Consider the following 23,059-nt stretch of genomic DNA (forward strand, 5'->3'; position numbering starts at 1 on the left):
TCTGTTTCCTCAACACTACCCGCTCCTCCACTTATCTATTAATCCCATAGTCCAAATCATTGACATACATCGTAAAAAGCAGTGGTTCCAACACCAACCCCTGCAGAACTCCACTGGTAGCTGGCAGCCAGCCAGAGTAGGATCCCTTTATTCTCACTCTCTGTTTTCTGCCGACTAGCCAATGCTCCACCCATGCTAGTAACTTCTCTGTAATTCCATGGGCTCTTACCTTGCTAAACAGCCTCATGTGAGGCACCTTGTCAGAGACCTTCTGAACATCCAAGTTCACCATATCCACTGCATCTCCTTTGTCTACCCTGCTTGTAATTTCCTCAAAAAATTGCAGTAGGTTAGTCAGGCAGGATTTTCTTTTCACGCTGGCTTTGGTCTCTCTTGTCATGTGCCTCCAGGTATTTCGTAATCTCATCCCTAACAATCAATTCCAACAATTTCCCAACCACTGATGTCAGGCTAATAGGTCTATAGTTTTCTTTCTGCTGCCTCCCACCCTTCTTAAATAGCAGAGTAACATTTGTAATTTTCCAGTCATCCGGTACAATGCCAGAATCTATCGATTCTTGAAAGATCATTGTTAAAGCCTCCACAATCTCTCCAGCTACTTGCTTCAGAACCCAAGGGTGCATTCCATCAGGTCCAGCAAATTTAGCCACCCTCAGGCCGTTAAGACCATCAAGAAGCCTTATTCATTCTCTTTATGCATCTGACAAACAGAAACATTTGAAAACAGCTCAAAAAGTAATTAAAAATGTGGAACCACAATGGCATAGCGGTGAGTGTGATGCTGTTACAGCTTGGGGTGTCGAAGTTCAGAGTTCTCGAGGTACCCGCCGGGCATTCCAGTTTCCTCCCACATTACAGAAATGTAACAGTTAGTAAATTGTCCTGTAATTAGGCCAGGGTTAAATAGGTTGGTTCCTTGGGCTGAAAGGTATGTTCTGCACTGTATTCCTAAATAAATAAACAAATATAAATAAGACATTAAAAATAAATAAAAATTGCAAAATATTATTAATTTAAAGCATTAATATAAATTGAAATAAAGGCCTTATCTAAACTTACAATTTATACTTTATACTTCATTGTCACCAAACAATTGGTACTAGAACATACAATCATCACAGTGATATTTGATTCTGCGCTTCGCACTGCCTGGATTACAAATATTAAATATTAAAGATATTAAAAATAGTAAAATTAGTAAATATTAAAAAATTTAAATTATAAATCATAAATAGAAAATAGAAAAATGGGAAGTGAGGTAGTGCAAAAAAACCGAGAGGCAGGTCTGGATATTTGGAGGGTACAGCCCAGATCTGGGTCAGGATCCGTTCAGCAGTCTTATCACAGTTGGAAAGAAGCTGTTCCCAAATCTGGCCGTACGAGTCTTCAAGCTCTTGAACCTCCTCCCGGAGGGAAGAGGGACGAAAAGTCTGTTGGCTGGCTGGGTCGTGTCCTTGATTATCGTGGCAGCACTGCTCCGACAGCGTGCGGTGTAAAGTGAGTCCACGGACGGAACATCTTGAATGATTGTGTTCATTTGAACATGGCAGAAGTATCTGAATTAGAATCAGGTTTAATATCTCTGGTATATGTTGTGAAATCTGCTGTTCTGCAGCAGCAGTACATCGCAACACATAGAAATAAAAATTATAAATTACAATAAGAAAGATATACATGCGTGTGTATAGTTTATAATTATATAAATTAAATAAGTAGTGGGAAAAGTGAGGAAATAAAATAGAGGTAGTGTTCATTCAGAAATCTGATGGCGGTGGGGAAGAAGCTGTTCCTGAAATATTGCATGAGTATCTTCAGGCTCCTTTACAACCTCCTTGATGAGTAGGAGGCATATCCTGAGTGATGTGGTCCTTGATGTCGGACGCCACCATTTTGAGGCGTTGCCTGTTTGAAGGTGTACTCGATGCTGAGGAGGTTATTGCCCATGATAGAGCTGTCTGATTGTACAACCTTCTGCAGCTTTTTCTGATCCTTTGCAGTGGCCACTCTAATGAGCTGTTGATGCAGCCAGTTAGAATGCTCTCCACAGTACATCTGTAGAAATTTGCTGGTCTTTTTAGTGACATACCAATTAGCCTCATACTGCTAATGAGAGATAGCCATTGTTGTGCATCCTTTGTATTTGAATCAATATGATGGGCCTAAGATAGATCTTCAGAGATGTTGACACTCAGGAACTTGAAACTGCTCACTCTTTCCACTGTTAATCCCTCGATGAAGACTGGCGTATGTTGCCTCAACTTCCCCTTCTTGAAGTCCACAGTCAATTCCTTGATCTTACTCATATCAAGGTCAAGGTTGTTGGTTCAACACTGCTCAACCAGCTGATCTATCTCACTCCTGTATACCTCCTTGTCACCATCTAAAATTCTGCCAACAATATTAGTGTCATTGGTAAATTTCGAGATGTCATTTGAGCTGTGTCTAGCCACAAAATCATGGCTGTAGAGAGAGCAGAGCAGTGGGCCAAGCACGCATCCTTGTCAGCAAGGGGGAAATGTTATTTCCAATCTGCACAGACTATGGTGCCCTGTTAAGGAAGACAAGGATCCAGTTGCAGTGGGAGGTACAGTGTCCTACATTTTGGAGCTTATTGATTACAACTGAGGGTATGATTGTGTTGAACACTAAGCTGATGTCAACACTGCGGCTGCAGCAGAACTCCAGCTGAGGTACATCCAGCCTCTTGGTGCGGAAACTTCAAAAGTACTCCTGGACTCAGTAGTGAGTCGAGGCAAAGAAGCAAGTCAGTGCATTCCCAAGTTCTATGCTACAACATGAAGGTTTAAAGAACTGATATTCATTCTGTAACTAGCCAGCACGTCTCCATGGAAGCATGCACATGAACCAGCTTTAGGTTACAAAGTCAATTCCATGTTACGTGTTTATTGTTGTTTCATCAGGATTCACATTTTGTAAAACTCTTGTTGATTAAATATGTTTTCATATGGTGATCCTTCATGGTTTTAAAAGCAATCACAAAATACACTTATAATTTAGACATTAGTCACGAATACAAAGGAAATTCATGTTGTGGAATTCGGTTGAATTTTAGCTTAAAAATCATCTTTAAATTAAGGTAGTATGAATTTGGTAGGCTGCCATTGTAATAGCTGGTTTAATTCATATTAAATGCACAGGGAAGATCCAGATGTGGGCCACTTAACACTTTTTGTGGTGTGTTTTATATGCCTGTCAATATTCAATCACTCATTTTTAATTTATGAGCATATTGGAGTAGAATTTCTGCTTTGTCAGTGATTCCAGTGCAAATTGTGTCCAAATTTAAACTCTTTGACCTATCACTGAACACAAAATATGCCATGACCCAGCTGATTTTAAAATGTAACCTAAAAAAATTGCTCTAAAAATATCCCGTGATACATTTATGAGCTCAGTACAGTGTGATAATTATAGATGACAATGGATTATTCACAAAAAAACTGAAGCATTTTATATCACAGTGTCCATCCATCACCTAATCCCAAATTACTTAAAATAACTTTTGAAAAAATGTACTATCTAGTTCACTCAAGGAACTCAGTTTCATAGTAATGTTTAAAATAATAATTGGGAATTTTTGAAGATGAGCCATATGCTGTTCTCATATCCAAAAGAACCAGCTCAATTTTGGACCCTCCTCAAAGTCTGGAAAGTGAGCACAGTTCATAAAACTCCCAGTGGTTATGAATTTACTCTGGTGTCACAGCCAGATTTGAGCCTAAATTATGTTTCCCAAACATTGTGATGAAGGCCGTGGGAGCTAGAGTCACACTGAATGCAAGTTACACTTAAAATTTGGAGAGGAGTGGGGAATTATACTGATTACACTGAAACCAGAGGAAGTGAGCCAAAGAAAACAGCACAATAGCATGGGAAGTGCAGTTGATAAATAGAAAACATGGAGCACATGGCTTGTGGGTATGTTGCTGTAATCCTGTTTATTATAAAATGATATTTAAAATATCCATTTGAAGATTCTACACCAGACATTAAGTCATGAGAAGATGGTCTAAAATCGATTGGAATCCACTGATTAATATATTAAAGATGGTGACCAGAATGATATCTCTTCTTATTTAACATTCTGTTTTTTTTTCAAATTGAGGAACTATAGTAATTATGCAGGGTGCACCAATGAGCAAGTAACCACACTGAAATAATGGTAAAAGTGAATTAAGTGTATGAATGTAAGGTGGGTTAAAAGGCTGCTATTTGAACAGTAAGAAAAGATTATGATAAGTCAGCAATGTGCACAAAGAAATGATGTGATGTTACTGTGTTGTGTATGTGGTCTGGTTACACAACAATGCTATTAATAAAAATGCTGGAGATGGGAGACGGGAATTTCATGGTTCTTTACTGGCAGAATCCGAACTTGGCAGAAACGTACAAATCAATACGCACCTAATAGCGCAAACTCAAAATGCGCCTAATAGCACTTGCAACGACATGTTACTAAAACATAAAGTAGTCCCTTATTATAATATAGGCTATATGGTATATACTGTATCTTGATTTCAGTGTGGGGAGAAAGAAAAGTGCACACACACTATACCTGGAACATGAGGGGTCTTCAAATGATTATTGATCGCAGCAGTGCTTCAAGGTAGAGAAATGATCTAGACGTTATTGTTTGAGAAACCATTATGGCCAGTTAAGCCAATTATGTTAAAGGACTAGTTTAGTTATGAAAATAATTGATACATTTATATCCATCATTTTTAAGTTAATTGGGATCATGAAGTCAAAGTAAATTATTTTTTTTCGTTTTAACTGCAATTTCAAACACACCTCAGCAACTGAAAATAGCAGTTAAAGCTTTACCTATTGAAACACTAAGTGCATTGCACCATCACAACATGGCATTAATGCATAAGTATTAGAAATTTCTGCTACATTAGGGAAGCAACAGCAGGCTTTTGCATGCAGACGTGAATGAATTATGCGTGTGCCTAAAACTGTAATGGTTGAGGTCTAGAATTGTGTATTGACTCTCTATATGATAAATTCATTCTGATGAGGTCATAATACTTTTGGTACACAAGGTTAATGTACTGTGAAATACTGTGGAGCATTGCAGCCAATCTGCTATATCATAATGATACATTAGCCGCTTTCAGCATGTTACGGTTGAAAGTGATACAGTCACTGATTTGAAATACTTACAAAGTCAAGGACTGTTTTATAATGCATCAAATTCCATTAGTACTTGCCACACATTATTTCATTGGATTCATAAAAGCACCACCTTTTTGTTGCCTTTTGTTATTTCTAAATATTTGCCAATGTGGGAGACAACTCCCAAACAGAACGTGGTATTCAGGAAATAAGTGTTATGAATTTCTATAAGTATTAGTTTACTCTGCTTGAAATTCAAAGATATTTCCATATACTCATCACTATGTCCTTATCAAAGTTGTATTTTGTGTCATATACACTCAGTGATCATTTTATTAGGTATACCTGTACACCTGCTCATTAATGCAAATAGCTAATCAGCTGGTTATGTGGCAGCAACTCAATGCATTAAAGTATGCAGAAACGATCAAGAGATTCAGTTGTTGTTCAAACCAAACATCAGAATGGGGAAGAAATGTGATTTATGTTGCTTTGACCATGGAATGATTGTTGGTGCCAGACAGGGTGGTTTGAGTACTTCAGAAACTACTGATCTCTTGGGATTTTCATGCACAACAATCTCTGGAGTTTATAAGAGAATGGTGCATAAAACAACAAAAAAAAACATTCATTGAGTGGCAGTTTGATGGGAAATAATGGCTTATTAATGAGAGAGGCCAGACCGGTTCATACTGACAAGCAGGAGACAGTAACTCAAATAATCATGTGTTACAACAGAACGATGCAGGAGAACATCTCTGAAAGCACAACATGTTGAACCTTGAAGTTTATAGGCTACAGTAGCAGAAGATCACGAACATACAGGAGGTACCTAATATATTGGCCTCTGAGTGTAAATTGGATTGTATCAAACTGAGCATAAAATTAACATTACAGGCATCTGCATCTGTAACCATCCTATTTATAAACACAAGAGATTGTGCAGATGCTGGAAATCCTGAGCAACACACACAAAATGCTAGAGAAGAACATCAGGTCAAGCAGTGTCTATGGAGAGGAATAAAGAGTTGACGTTTTGGGCTGAGACCCTTAATCAGGAGACCATTAATGTACCATCCTGTCCAATTGTGTTCTTCATTGATGTTTATGTAAATGTCTTTAGCAATTATAATTCCTTTCTTATTTGCCATAAATTTGAAATGAATTTTGTTCTTCCAGAATGACCAAATTTCTGTTGAGCTTAGGGCTAACATCAAATTTCCTAGCATGATGTGTTTCTCTGCTTTTTGATATAATGGCAAAAAACATTGTTGCTGCACTAATTTTAATTTTTCCAAGCTAGAAGTGTTGTTACACTTGCTGTACTTCTTGCTTCTATCCCCATTTTGCAGTGTGCACAAATATCACTAGCTGCCCACTCACAAGTTTGGATTGAAATGAAGAACATGATGGCAACATAAAAAGAAGTGATTTTTCTTTGAAGTGTAAATATTACTGCACTGCAGGTGCAAAGCAGAAAATAAACAAAGGGATGCCTGTTGGAATCACTTGTGTTTGTTATAAGTGAGTTAAAAAATAAGTGGAAAGAGGGCAAATTGATTTTTGAAATATATTCCGAATGTATAGATTTTGAAACTGAGAATGAACTCAGCACTGAAAAGTTGGATGACCCCAGGTGGTCCTGCGGCATTCCGTGAACACTTTTGGCAAAAAAAAATCATGCTTTCTCTTGACATTTGACCCATGTGGTGCTTGAAAATTAACTGTGTTTACATTAAACCATTTGATTTGAGTAATGGGCTGGAAAAATAACTGAGATCAGAGCACACTTGGAGACAGTTGCCATCTGCAGAGCAGATCTTCCTTGAGTGCTTCCACCAATCCCTGAGCATGGTTGCAGGCAGTGATTTTGATCAAAGTCATAGACAGTCCCATCAAGACATGCAACATGGACAGCAGACATTTCAACTACTGCCTGGTTTGAGTCTGTAATTATTATGGTTCTTCTGCAGTTCTAATGGACTAACCAATTATTCCTTGATTCAAGATATATTGATGTAGTAATCAGTCCCATTGGAAATTACCCATTCTTTTACCAATTTATCTCAAACCTGAATAATAAAGACCCAAAGAATCAAAACATTTAGAAATTGTTGAAACAGATTTAAATAATTAAAACAGTATTAAAAGAATTAAAATAAAAACAAACTTTTCTTGAAACCGCATTGCCAATCCAGATCAGTGACTCTATTCAAGTGAAGTTAGCTTTGCCTTGTGGCTAATGGAATGGTGAGGAGCTAGATACAAGGTGTCTCTGATCTCCAGTTCAGTGCTCCCTGACAATTTCTGAAATTCATCACTGTGGGAGCTAACATTTGATCTGTAGCACTTTCCCAGCTTCCACCCTGCATTGATCCTAAGATTGAGCTTGCTGGAGATTCTAAACTGCTAACAATGTTTAAATACGCTTCTACCCATTAGGTAATAGTATCAACATTCATTTCAATCTATGGAGTATGGGGTGTCTTTGCTCCCTTCAGCACTTTTAGCTGTACCAATAGTGAAGAATTTGATTAAAATGTGTTAACTAATTTACATGAACATCTGCTCAGAAGCTTCAACTGAGGATATTATCTCTTTGAGCCAATTTGCCAAGGTTGTCTTTGAACCCTCCTGCAAATGGATAACCTTCAAGAAGTGACCCTTGACAATCCTCTGTGGAACTGTGAAAAGACATATCACCTAGATCTTTCACCCAGCCTTTAGCCACATTGAGAATTGTTAGAGTATAATCAGGCTCAGAACTTGGATTTGTTTTTTCTTTCCACTCATTATTCCAGACCCTTCTCTTATTCCTGGTTGAAGCTAAACTCTAGTCAATACTTACATGAAATATTCCACCCAATCTTGATCACCAAATAACAAGAACAATTCAAGGCCTTATGATTGTGATCAGGGAAGTCACATGAACGACTGACATCTTGAAAGTCTCAGTTATGAAGTGGTGGATTCAGGTTTGATTTCAACACTTAAGGGAAATTTGGATAGGTATATGAATGGGTATGTAGAGCTATGGTCTGGGTACAGGTTGATGGGACTAGGTAGAATAATAGTTCAGCACGGACTAGATGGGCTTAAGAGCCTGTTACTGTGATCTAGTTCATTAGCAGTAAAGAGAGGATTTTACAAAGAAAGGTAATTCTGAAAGCAATTTCAAATTAAATTTTCAAATTAAGATAAATGATTAAAGGCATGAATTAGATGTAAATTTTAAAGCTGAACAGCAGTTGTAATGATCTCTTAGATGGAGTAGCAAAAAATAAGAAATATCTTTATCATTTGATAGCCAGTCAAAGCTAGCAGCAGTATGAATTAAGTCAGCGATGAAAGATGGAAGAAATGGCTTTCATTTATAATCATTTGTGACAAGCCAACTCAACACAGCCATGGGCTTTCCAGTTTGAGGTGAACAAGAACTCACTGGAGATAGTCAGAGTCAAATGAATGCACTATAAAGATAATTATAGATGGTGGTGTGTAAATGCAATATAGGACATGATGTTTTCAAAGCTGATGAATGATGGCAAAGCAAGCAATTATTCAGGGATTACATTCACAGTCATGTTTTCATGCAGCTTTTCACACTTCATCTGGAGGAACAAGGAAAAATGTTGGTAACTTTTCCCTCCTGAATTTAAAGCATGATCAGATTGTTCATAGTAAAGGGTAAAAAGAAACAGCACCTGAATTAGAAACTGAAAATATGTTAACGCTCCACAGCTAAGGTTGAGATAGTTCAGATCTGTTATCTTCAATGTTTTCTTGTTTTTGTAGCAGGTTATACAGTATGTGTTGCTTTCACCAATTTTTGATTTATTTTGACTTTACCTGATCACTTTAGAACTCATGCCATTCTGTATTCTCATTTTTATCCTGTGCAAAAATGCTGTTTTATTGCTCACAGAATCAGTATTCCACAAATTAACATCATTTCTTTTAACTACTGTCTCAATAGAAATTTAATCCTGGAGAAAAATCAAGTAATGCCAATCCTTGGTGGCATTGTATGAGATCATTAAAATTGCAGATTGGAAAGTTATAGTCAGTGAATAAAAAATATATAGCATTTAATGCATAATTAAATCAAAGTACTGAGTACTGAAACTGGGGTGCTATGTACAAACTGTATAAGATTTTGCTGAGGCCTAATTTGGAGTACTGTGTGCAGGCATGGTCGCCTACCTGCAGGAAAGGTATCAATAAAATTGAAAGAGGTCAAGTGAAACTTACAAAGATGTTGCCGGGACTTGAAGACCTGAGTTATAGGGAAAGGTTAAATTAGTTAGGACTTTATTCCCTAGAGTGCAGGAGAATGAGGAAAAATTTGTTAGAGGTATGTATATAACATTATGTGTGTTATAGATAGGTTAAGTGCAGTCTAACTTTTCCACTAAGGTTGGGTGAGACTGGAACTAGAGGTCATGGGTTAAGGGTGAAAGGTGAAATGCTTAAGGGGACCATGACAACAAACTTCTTCGCTCAGAGGGTGGTGAGTGTGATGCTATTAGGTTTGCTAACCATGAAGTTCTAAACTGAACTGAAGATCTTTAGCCATTTCCAATATAGATAGCTACGGGTACTCTCACTAAAAGCAGGTTATACTGTAGCCACCTACTCTTCAAAGGCTAGCTCACTTACCTGTTTATCCTCCATGGTGAGTTTAGCTACCAAAACCCACTGTTTGAGCGGTAGGACTCCCTAACAAGGAGGAGATACTTCCTGCTAATAAAGTAGTTTAAACACAGTTCATTTATTTTTAGTGTTGCACATATAAATGCACATATAAATATAAAAATAACATTTTTAAAGCTCTTTTAAAACTCTCAGAGGATTTCTATCTTATAAAGGACTTCCAAATTATAAATAATTTCTAAAGCACAAAGGACTTACAGAACACAGGTACACTTCCTATAAGCTAAAAAGACATAACAAGTTGCTGATGAACAAATTGTCCATCATAGAAATCAAAGGCAGAGGATTGGATTCTAGTCACCCCATTTCTCCATCATCCTTTGTGTTGTTCTTACCATTCCGAACAAGCCTCATTCCTCTTACATTTATACTATATTTTTGCCACTTAGGTGACTTAACACATATGTGATACTTTTTTCAGACACCTTTTCACACATAGTCTAAAAGCTTCTGGGGACAGTGTTTCCAGATATCCACAATTAATGCCATCTAATGCTGATTCTCCGAGTACACAAGCCTTCCAACTATTAATAAATCAGCTATTTGAAGTTCTAAGTGATAGTATCAATCTGTTCTGCAAGCTTCTTTGAACTAAATAACTCACCTAGTGTTGTCTTGTTTGATGTCAGCCAATTAACACATCCACATTGTCTTACATTGTATTCCTCGAGCACTCAACCTCTTTCTGTGGGCTAGCATCCTGTATTCTATAGATAGTATTATTTGTTTTTAAAGCTGTTCTTTTAGCTTCAGACTGATTATTTCTGTCCATTTATATTAAGAACTGAAGACTGGCTCCCATTTATGACAAAAAGCTGAACAAAATGTATTGGTTGGAAGTTTAACTTACCCAAAAACAAATCTCTGATCTCAACCATGTCAATTGGTATGTAGAATGCTGAGCTTGGCAAAAAAAGGCCCCCTGGCTCTGGGCAGAGGATATCCATCACATGAGAGTGTGGAACATGCTGCCAGTGGAAGTGATGGATGTGGGTTTGATTTTAACTTTCAAGAGCAATTTAGATAGTTCATGGATGGAAGGTGTACGGAGGGCTGAAGTCCAGGTGCAGGTTGATGTGATTTGCAGGATGATATTTCAGCATAGACTAGATGGGTCAAAGAGCCTTTTTCTGTTCTGCAGCATTCTATCACTGTATAACACACTTTTATTTTCTATTTTTGTCTAAATTGAATTGGATCTCTTTTGGAATTTTGAATTTGGTAATATGCGGAGGTGGATAGCTGGAGAGATTTAGCAAAGTATATGTAGAGATGCCACCATTTCTAAATTGTGTGAGATGTAGCAACAGTATTGAACTAACCCAGTAATTTGTAAATTGTGCTGAAGGCACTTGGCTCCCTGGTTTTAAATTTCAGAGTGCATAGCAATTGCAATATCGGAGAGTTTCCTGTGTTTGAACTCTTGCACATGGTGAATGTGGGAGGACTGGCCTTATCATTTTTCTTGATGTTCAAGCTGAAATTGGAGAAAGGTGTGCATGATTGCTTTGAATTCTAGTTGTTGGTCAAAGTAAATAGTAGATTTTGTGGCTTGTGAATTATAGTATATATTGGAATAATGATACCTTGGGCCCAGTTGTTTTAAAATTATAGTTTACTCAGAGATGCGAAATATCAGATCCCATTCTATTTCCTTCTACTGCAGCATCCTTGAGCATGACAGACAAAACCTGTGGTGCACGAGCCAAGTAAATTGACACATGATTATAACCATATAACCATATAACAATTACAGCACAGAAACAGGCCATCTCGGCCCTTCTAGTCCATGCCGAACTCTTACTCTCACCTAGTCCCACTGACCTGCACTCAGCCCATACCCCTCCATTCCTTTCCAGTCCATATAGCTATCCAATTTAACTTTAAATGACAACATCGAACCTGCCTCAACCACTTCTGCTGGAAGCACGTTCCACACAACTACCACTCTCTGAGCAAAGAAGTTCCCCCTCATGTTACCCCTAAACTTTTGCCCTTTGACTCTCAACTCATGTCCTCTTGTTTGAATCTCCCCCACTCTCAATGGAAAAAGCCTATCTACATCAACTCTATCTATCCCCCTCATAATTTTAAATACCTCTATAAAGTCCCCCCTCAACCTTCTACGCTCCAAAGTATAAAGACCCAACTTGTTCAACTTTTCTCTGTAATTTAGGAGATGAAACCCAGGTAACATTCTAGTAAATCTTCTCTGTACTCTCTCAATTTTGTTGACATCTTTCCCATAATTCGGTGACCAGAACTGTACACAATACTCCAAATTTAGCCTTACCAATGCCTTGTACAATTTCATCATTACATCCAAACTCCTATACTCAATGCTCTGATTTATAAAGGCCAGCATACCAATAGCTTTCTTCACCAACCTATCAACATGAGATTCCACCTTCAGGGAACTATGCACCATTATTCCCAGATCCCTCTGTTCTACTGCATTCTTCAATGCCCTACCATTTACCATGTGTGGTCTATTTTGATTAATCCAACCAAAATGTAGCACCTCACATTTATCAGCATTAAACTCCATCTGCCATCTTTCAGCCCACTCTTCTAACTGGCCTAAGTCTCTCTGCAAGCTTTGAAAACCTACTTCATTATCCACAGGTCCATCTATCTTAGTATCATCTGCATACTTACTAATCCAATTTACCACCCCATCATCCAGATCATTAATATATATGACAAACAACATTGGACCCAGTACAGATCCCTGAGGCACACCACTAGTCACCGGCCTCCAATCTGACACACAGTTATCCACCACTACTCTCTGGCTTCTCCCATCCAGCCACTGCTGAATCCATTTTACTACTTCAATATTAATACCTGACGATTGAACCTTCCTAACTAACCTTCTGTGTGGAACCTTGTCAAAGGCCTTATTGAAGTCCATATAGACAACATCCACTGCTTTACCCTCGTCAACTTTCCTAGTAACCTCTTCAAAAAATTCAATAAGATTTGTCAAACATGGCTTTCCACGCACAAATCCATGTTCACTGTTCCTAATCAGACCCTGTCTATCCAGATAATTATATATACCATCTCTAAGAATACTTTCCATCAATTTAGCCACCACTGACGTCAAACTCACAGGCCGATAATTGCTAGGTTTACTCTTAGAACCCTTTTTAAACAATGGAACAACATGAGCAATATGCCAATCCTCCGGCACCATCCCCATTTCTAATGACATGCCCCTGCTATTTCCACACTAACTTCCCTCAAGGTCCTAGGGAATATCTTGTCAGGACCCGGAGACTTATCCACTTTTATATTCCTTAAATTAGGCTAGGATTAAACTGGTGGCTTGCTAGGTGACATGGCTCAAAGGACCAGAAGGGCCTGAACGATGGCGTCCGTTAGTCTCGCGAGACCATGGATCTGTGCCTGGAAAGTCTTGCTTCAGCCTGTGTTAGAGCAGCATCTGTTGTGGCTGTAGAGTCCCACATGGGAGTGACAGCCTCAGCTGCAGCAACTGCACTTGAAGGCACTGTCCTCCAGTGTTGTCTTGGTGCTGTTTTTCCGACAAGTGTGCTTTTCTTCAGCAGCAAACCTCAGCTTCTCTTCTCCTCTTTTTAGACCTCTGCGTAGTTCCAGCCTCCAGTGAGAGCGATCGCTTGCGATGTCCTCCCACCTCTCAACATTCATTTTCCGTGACTTCATGTGTCTCTTGCAAACGTCTTTGAAACGAAGATGGGGCCGTCCTTGTGCTCTCTTGCCGGAGGCCAGTTCCCCGTACAGCAGGTCTTTCAGGATCCTCCCATCTGACATGCGGTGTACATGGCCCAGCCAGTGGAGACGGCGTTGTTGGAGCAGGGTGAAGAGGCTGGGTATCTGGGCGCGGGCCAGGACCTCATTGTTGGTGACTCGGTCAGTCCACGTGATGTCCAGGATGCGTCTCAGGCTGCGAAGGTGGAAGGCGTTGAGACGTCGCTCTTGTCTGTAGTAGAGGCTCCAGGTCTCGCTGCCGTAAAGCAGTGTGCTGAGGATTCAGGACCTGTAGACTGCAACTTTGGTGTGCGTCATCAGCTTTCTGTTCTCCCAGACTCTCTTTGTCAGCCTGGCGAATGTTGAGGCTGCTTGTCCGATCCGTCTATTGATCTTGGGGTCTAGGGAGAGGCTGTCCATGATTGTGGAGCCAAGGTATGTAAACTCGTCAACTACCTCCAGCTCGTAGTTGTTGATGGTAATGGCAGGAGGGGTGCTCAATGCCTTGGCCCAACACGTTGGTTTTCTTCAGGCTGAAGTCCTGGCAGGCTCTTGAGAAGCTGTCCATGAGGCGTTGCAGTTGCTCTTCACAGTGTGTTGCCAGTGCCGCATCGTCTGCAAACAACAAGTCCCAGAAGGGCCTATTCTGCATCTCAATAAATAAATAATCCAGATGTTTAATGAAATCATAGGCCCCAAAATTCTCTCTCATGTTGCCATGTTTTGTTTCTGCTTTGCAATAGATATTCATCAGCAATTTGATTGCCAAAGGCAGTTAGAGTCAAAAAGTCAAAAAGCACAGAATCAGGCCTTGTGGCCCCACAGGTCCTTGCTGACATAAGATCGGAATCAAGATCAGAATCAGAATCAGAATGTCTGTCCAAGCTCGTCCTGTTCCCTTTCTAAGCTTTTCCTATGCATCTACTTGTGCAAATGTCTTTTAAATATTAATATATCTGTCTCAACCACTTCTTCTGGCAATTCATTCCATATACATGTGTGTTTAAAAAAAAGTTGCCTCTCAAGTTCCTCTTAAATCTTTCCCCTCTCACTATAAACATATGCCCCTCAGTTCTTGATTCCCTAGCACTAGAAAAAAGATGGAGTGCATTCACCCTATCACTGCCCCTAATGATTTTATACACCTCTATAAGATCACATGCATGTGACCTGCATTCTCCTACTTAACATGGAAAATAGTCCTAGCCTGCCTAACCTCTTCCTATAACTTAGTCCCTCAACTCTCCGCAACATCCTTGTAATTTTCTTCTGCATTCTTTACAATTCTTTCCTATAACAGGTTGAACATAATATTCCAAGTTCAAGCATACCATCATCTTGTATAACTGCAGCATAACTTCCCAGATTCTACACTCAGTGCCCAAACTGCTAAAAGCCGGTGTGACAAAAGCCTTCTTCAGCACTGTGTCGAACTGTAGCTCTACTTTAGGGAACCACGTATGTGTTTTGTGCATCAGCAATGCTCAACAACTAGTGAGAGCAGAGGCCTCGAGCACTGAAGCAGGCCTTAGCAGGAGAGTTGGAGCTTGCTGACCGTTTATTAAAGGGCCTGACCCATTCTGAGCCACAACAATGCAGCCAGTGTTGATCTTCAGATATGTTTGTTTTTTTTTTATTTTTCAGCGGTTGTCCCTTCCCCATCACCACCCTTCTGCAATACCTTTATTGGTTCTCAGTGATCATCTCTTCCATGCATCCCATGCCACTGCACAATGCAAATCCTGTGCAACAATGGAAGAATCAGATCTGTAGGCATTTGGGTATGTGTAGACTATCTTGCCGCATGAAATACACAAGGAACCATGATCAGTAGAGTCCCTCAGTGCGACCTTCCCACCCAAAACCGTGAGAATACATGAATTCATTTCCATTTTGTTTTTGTCAATATTTGACATTGTATATTATTAATATAAGGCAGCAGTAACAAATGCATACAGTTATTACTAACATGTACCTGTATTTGAAGATTTAAAAGAATACAACGAGATCGACATTATTTGGATTGGTTCCCATTTTTCACATAGGGTAGAACTGAATATCTGGAACCATACAATTCTGATTCTGTTTGGTAATGAATGTAATTATTATGAATATAGTTATTTTGTAAATAACACTATTCTTTGCATTTCTGGTCAGATGGTAAATGCATTTCATTGGCTTTGTATCTGTACTCAGCACAAAGACAATAAAGTTGAATCTAATCTAATCTAATCTAATTACAATATGAAATTTAGCATGTACAAGGAAACAAATTTATGAACATTTGCATTTCAGAATAAAGGAATCAAGAACCCTTCATAATTTGGAATACTCCTTCAGTAGTCCAAACCTTTATCCATCTTTATTCAAGCTAATCGGAAATTTTATGAAAGATGGCCCTTATTCTACTGCCAAATATTGCTTTATACAAAGTTGGTCTGGCCACTGGAACTCTGCTCAAGTATAAATCATGTTCTTCTTCTACAAAGCAGGTGAGAAGTGCAGACTGAGCAATTTATTAAAATGGCAGCTAGTCCTCTAAGTTGAACACCTTTTTGCCACGTTGCTGCCTTTGAGTTCCCACTGAACACGATTTACTATAGAAAACCAATCCAGCTCAGCATGTGATTCTGTCAATAAAACCTTTCTCAGCAGTCACTCACATCAACTCTATTGCTGCATCAATGAACTTCCCATGTTGTGTACACAAGTGCTCTCCAAACACTGCTGTCAGATCACACAAGAACTTCTGCTTTATTAAACACTGGTGTCACTGAGGACAGGTGAAGTCACACTGCTCCCTTTGTAGACAGTGGACTGCATCTAGTCAAAATAAGGTGTTTTAGTAGTGTCAGGATGGACCGTAGCCTCTGTTTCTAAGCAAAGGAGGGAAAAGAGGGAAGTACCAATCCTCATGTGGATACATGTTTAACAGTTGCAAGACAGTAAGGTTGAAATTAATATAATTGCCTACTGTGAACTCCTTTAAGAGTTTGAACTTGCTCTACAGAATGCTAATAAATTAAAAAGCATCAAAACCATTCCAGCGGCATAATCTGCGGCAGGAGCAGGCCACAGTGACAAGGTTTCTCACAGGTCAGTGATGCTTGTTTAAAAGGAGTCCTTTGTGGGCATTTAGGCTCACTCTGGTGGGCCCAATCAACAGCTGGAGCAAGCCACAACAACGAGATTTCTCGCTAGATTAAAAGTACAGAAGGAACAAGCAGGGTGGCCATTGTTGGAAGTAGGCCAGTGGTGAGAGCAGCAGAGTCAGGTTTTGGCTCGAAAGAGGCATTGGCTCTGAATAAGTTTCTGTTAAGGTTCCCTTTTTCCTCTTTCTGTACCTTGTGTCGTAAATGGCCATTGTGTGTTGCCAAGGTCCGCCAGAGAGCTACATCTGTGTGAAGTGCATTCAACTGCAGCTCCATGAAGACTGTGTTAGGGAGTCTAAGTCTGGAGCAGCAGCTGGATGACCTTCAGCTTGTACGGGAGAGTGAGGAGATAATTGATCAGTCTTACAGGGAAGTGGTCACCCCTAAGTTGCAGGAGGCGAGTAGCTGGGTGACTGTCAGGAGAAATGGAAATGTGAATAGTCAGTTAGTGCAGAGCACCCCTCTAGCCATTCTTATAAATAATAAATATACAGTTTTGGATACAGTTTTAGGGGATAATACCTGTACAAAAAGGACGGGTTACACTTGAATCCTAGGGGGACGAATATCCTGGCAGGGAGATTAGCGGGGGCTACTGAGGTGACTTTAAACTAGAATGGTTGGGGGGTGGGAATCAAATTAAAGAGGCTAGGCGTGAGGAGGTTAGTTCACAACAGGGGGATGGGAACCAGTGCAGAGAGACAGAGGGTTGTAAAGAGAGGGTAGAAGCAAAAAGTACAAAGGAGAAAAGTAAAAGTGGCAGGCCGACAAATCCAGGGCAAGCATTAAAAAGGGCCACTTTTCAACATAATTGTATAAGGGCTAAGAGAGTTGTAAAAGAGCGCCTGAAGGCTTTATGTGTCAATGCAAGGAGCATTCGTAATAAGGTGGATGAATTGAAAGTGCAGATTGTTATTAATGATTATGATATAGTTGGGATCACAGAGACATGGCTCCAGGGTGACCAGGGATGGGAGCTCAACGTTCAGGGATATTCAATATTCAGGAGGGATAGACATGAAGGAAGGGGAGGTGGGGTGGCGTTGCTGGTTAAAGAAGAGATTAACGCAATAGAAAGGAAGGACATAAGCCGGGAAGATGTGGAATCGATATGGGTAGAGCTGCGTAACACTAAGGGGCAGAAGACGCTGGTGGGAGTTGTGTACAGGCCACCTAACAGTAGTAGTGAGGTCGGAGATGGTATTAAACAGGAAATTAGAAATGTGTGCAATAAAGGAACAGCAGTTATAATGGGTGACTTCAATCTACATGTAGACTGGGTGAACCAAATTGGTAAAGGTGCTGAGGAAGTGGATTTCTTGGAATGTATGCGGGATGGTTTTTTGAACCAACATGTCAAGGAACCGACTAGAGAGCAGGCTATTCTGGACTGGGTTTTGAGCAATGAGGAAGGGTTAATTAGCGACCTTGTCGTGAGAGGCCCCTTGGGTAAGAGTGACCATAATATGGTGGAATTCTTCATTAATATGGAGAGTGACATAGTTAATTCAGAAACAAAGGTTCTGAACTTAAAGAGGGGTAACTTTGAAGGTATGAGACGTGAATTAGCTAAGATAGACTGGCAAATGACACTTAAAGGATTGACGGTGGATATGCAATGGCAAGCATTTAAAGGTTGCATGGATGAACTACAACAATTGTTCATCCCAGTTTGGCAAAAGAAGAAATCAAGGAAGGTAGTGCACCCGTGGCTGACAAGAGAAATTAGGGATAGTATCAATTCCAAAGAAGTAGCATACAAATTATCCAGAGAAAGTGGCTCACCTGAGGACTGGGAGAAATTCAGAGTTCAGCAGAGGAGGACAAAGGGCTTAATTAGGAAGGGGAAAAAAGATTATGAGAGAAAACTGGCGGGGAACATAAAAACGGACTGTAAAAGCTTTTATAGATATGTAAAAAGGAAAAGACTGGTAAAGACAAATGTAGGTCCCCTGCAGACAGAAACAGATGAATTGATTATGGGGAGCAAGGACATGGCAGACCAATTGAATAATTACTTTGGTTCTGTCTTCACTAAGGAGGACATAAATAATCTTCCAGAAATAGTAAGGGACAGAGGGTCCAGTGAGATGGAGGAACTGAGTGAAATACATGTTAGTAGGGAAGTGGTGTTAGGTAAATTGAAGGGATTGAAGGCAGATAAATCCCCAGGGCCAGATGGTCTGCATCCTAGAGTGCTTAAGGAAGTAGCCCAAGAAATAATGGATGCATTAGTGATAATTTTTCAAAACTCGTTAGATTCTGGACTAGTTCCTGAGGATTGGAGGGTGGCTAATGTAACCCCACTTTTTAAAAAAGGAGGGAGAGAGAAACCAGGAAATTATAGACCGGTTAGCCTAACGTCGGTGGTGGGGAAACTGCTGGAGTCAGTTATCAAGGATGTGATAACAGCACATTTGGAAAGCAGTGAAATGATCGGACAAAGTCAGCATGGATTTGTGAAAGGAAAATCATGTCTGACGAAGCTCATAGAATTTTTTGAGGATGTAACTAGTAGAGTGGATAGGGGAGAACCAGTGGATATGGTATATTTGGATTTTCAAAAGGCTTTTGACAAGGTCCCACACAGGAGATTAGGGTGCAAACTTAAAGCACACGGTATTGGGGGTAAGGTATTTGTGTGGGTGGAGAATTGGTTAGCAGACAGGAAGCAAAGAGTGGGAATAAACGGGACCTTTTCAGAATGGCAGGCGGTGACTAGTGGGGTACCGCAAGGCTCAGTGCTGGGACCCCAGTTGTTTACAATATATATTAATGACTTGGATGAGGGAATTAAATGCAGCATCTCCAAGTTTGCGGATGACACGAAGCTGGGTGGCAGTGTTAGCAGTGAGGAGGATGCTAAGAGGATGCAGAGTGACTTGGATAGGTTGGGTGAGTGGGCAAACTCATGGCAGATGCAATTTAATGTGGATAAATGTGAAGTTATCCACTTTGGTGGCAAAAATAGGAAAACAGATTATTATCTGAATGGTGGCCGATTAGGAAAAGGGGAGGTGCAACGAGACCTGGGTGTCATTATACACCAGTCATTGAAAGTGGGCATGCAGGTACAGCAGGCGGTGAAAAAGCCGAACGGTATGCTGGCATTTATAGCGAGAGGATTCGAGTACAGGAGCAGGGACGTACTACTGCAGTTGTACAAGGCCTTGGTGAGACCACACCTGGAGTATTGTGTGCAGTTTTGGTCCCCTAATCTGAGGAAAGACATCTTTGCCATAGAGGGAGTACAAAGAAGGTTCACCAGATTGATTCCTGGGATGGCAGGACTTTCATATGAAGAAAGACTGGATGAACTGGGCTTGTACTCGTTGGAATTTAGAAGATTGAGGGGGGATCTGATTGAAACGTATAAGATCCTAAAGGGATTGGACAGGCTAGATGCAGGAAGATTGTTCCCGATGTTGGGGAAGTCCTGAACGAGGGGTCACAGTTTGACGATAGAGGGGAAGCCATTTAGGACCGAGATTAGGAAAAACTTCTTCACACAGAGAGTGGTGAATCTGTGGAAGAGAGGCCAGTTCATTGGCTATGTTTAAGAGGGAGTTAGATATGGCCCTTGTGGCTACGGGGATCAGGGGGTATGGAGGGAAGGCTGGGGCGGGGTTCTGAGTTGTATGATCAGCCATGATCATAATAAATGGCGGTGCAGGCTCGAAGGGCCGAATGGCCTACTCCTGCACCTATTTTCTATGTTTTCTATGTTTCTATGTTTCTAATACCCCAGGGGAGTGCAATAGAGCTAGGGTGACTGGCATTGAGCGTTGGACTGTGCTGCAGAAGGGAATGAGGGAGAAGAGGGGAGCGTTAGTGATAGGACACTCAACAGTCATGAGGACATAAAGGAAATTCTGTGTACATGATCGGGACACCCAGATGGTATGTTACCTCCCAGGTGCCAGGTTCAGGGACATCTCAGATAACGTCCACAGCATTTTGGAGGGGGAGGGAGAGCAGCCAGATGTATTGGTACATATTGGTACCAATGACATAGGAAGGAAACACAAAGAGATCCTGTAAAGAGAATTCAGAGAGCCAGGCAGAGAGCTGAGAAGCAGGACCTCCAAGCTAGTAATTTCTGGATTATAATGCTGCGTGCCAGTGAGGGTAGAAACAGGATGATTTGGCAGATTAATGCATGGCTGAGAAGCAGCTGCAGGGGGTAGGACTTCAGGTTCTTGAATCATTGCGATCTCTTCTGGGGGACCTGTAGAAAAGTGATTAATTGCATCTGAACCCGAGAGGACCAATATACTCCCAGGCAGGTTTGTTGGAGCTTCAGGGGAGGGTTTAAATTAATTTGGCAGGGGGTTGAGAACCTGGACTGAAGGGACTGAGGATAGGACAGATGGTAAAAAAGCAAAGATAGCATGCAGTCAGACTGTCAGGAAGGGCAGGCAGATGATGGGACAAAATTGCAGCCATCAGGATGATTATCTGTGCATTAAGGGATGCAGAATCAAAAAGGGGAGCAAATACAGTACTCATAGTGTTATATCTCAATGCACAGAGAATAAGAAATAAGGCGATTGATCTTGTTGCAGTGTTACAGATTTTCAGGTATGATGTTGTGGACATCTCTGAGTTGTGACTGAAGGATGGTTGTAGTTGGAAGCTGAATGTCCAAAGTTACACGTTGTATTGGAGGATAGAACAGTTGGTAGAGGGGGTAGTAATGCTCTGCTGGAAAAGAATGACAGCAAATCAGCAAAAAGATGTGACATAGGATCAGAAGATGTTGAATCCTTGTGGGTTAAATTAAGAAACTGCAAGGGTAAAAGGATCCTATTGGCTATTATATACAAGCCTTCCAACAGTACCTGGGATGTGGATCACTGATTACAAAGGGAAATAGAAAAGGGATGTCAGAAGGGCAATGCTATAATAATCATGGGAGATTTCAACAAGCAGATCGATTGGGAAAATCATGTTGGTAATGAATCTCAAGAGAGTGAGTTTATTGAATGTCCACAAGATGGCTTTTTAGAGCAGTTTGTCGTTAAACCTACTACGAGATCAGCTATATTGGATTGGGTGTTATGTAATGAACTGGAAGTGATTGGGGAGATTAAGGAAAAGGTACCCTTAGGAGGCACTGATCACAACATGACTGAATTAAACTTGAAATTTGATAGGGAGAAAGTAAAGACTGACAAAGCAGTATTTTAGTGGAGAAAAGGAAATTACAGTTGTATGAGAGGAGTTGGCCAAAGAAAATTGGAAGGAGATGCTGGCAGGGATGACAGCAGAGCAACAATGACGCGAGTTTCTAGAAAAAATGAGGAAAGTACGGGATAGTTGTATTCCAAAAGCAAAGAAATACTCAAATGGAAAAATAGTACAACCGTGGCTGACAAGAGAAGTCAAAGCTAATGTAAAAGCAAAAGAGAAGGTACACAACAAAACAAAAGTTAGTGGGAAGATGGAGGACAGGGAAGCTTTTAAAAACCTACAGAGAGCAACTAAAAGAATCATTAGAAGGGAAAAGATGAAATATGAAAGCAAGCTAGCAAACAATATCAAAATGGACAGTAAAAGATTTTTCAAGTATGTAAAAAATAAAAAAAACAGATGACAGTGGATATAGGACCACCAGAAAATGATGCCAGAGAAATAATAACGGGGGAACAAGACAATAGCTGATGGACTAAATAAGTATTTTGCATCTGTCTCAACTGTGGAAGACACTAGCAATGTTCCAGATGTTGAAGGGTGTGAGGGCAGAGGAGTGAGTGAAATGACTGTTACAAAGGAGAAGGTGCTCAAAAAAACTGTAAGACCTCAGGGTATATAAGTCATCTGGACCAGATGAGCTGCATCATAGGGATCTGAAAAAGTTAGCAGTAGAGATTGTGGCAGCATTAGTAATGATCTTTCAAACATCATTGGACTCTGGCATGGTACCAGAGGACTGGAAAATTGAAAATGTCACTTTATTATTTAGGGAAGGAGGAAGGCAGAAAAAAAAAGAAAATATAGGCCAATTAGCCTACCGAGTGTTTGGGAAGATGTTGGAGTAAATTGTTAAGGATTAGATTATGGAGAACTTGGTGACACAGGACAAGATAAGACAAAATCAGTTTAGTTTCCTTAAGAGGAAATCTTGCCTGATGAACCTGTTAGAATTCTTTGAGGAGATTACAAGTAGGATAGATAAAGGGGATGCAGTGGGTGTTTAAATTTGAACTTTCAGAAGGCGTTTAACAAGGTGCCACACATGAGGTTGCTTACCAAGTTAAAAGCCCATTATATTACAGGAAAGTTACTAACATGGTTAGAGC

General features: G+C 40.2%; 1 protein-coding gene across 15 annotated transcripts in view; it reads left to right on the forward strand.

Moving 5' to 3' along the window:
• rbfox1 (RNA binding fox-1 homolog 1) overlaps positions 1–23,059 on the forward strand; it is a 1,583,823-nt gene that overhangs the window by 1,330,871 nt on the left and 229,893 nt on the right. The gene's annotated exons all lie outside the window — the stretch shown is intronic.

The sequence above is a fragment of the Mobula hypostoma genome, chromosome 9 (genome assembly GCF_963921235.1).
Source record: "Mobula hypostoma chromosome 9, sMobHyp1.1, whole genome shotgun sequence".
In the NCBI taxonomy this organism is placed as follows: Eukaryota; Metazoa; Chordata; class Chondrichthyes; order Myliobatiformes; family Myliobatidae; genus Mobula; species Mobula hypostoma.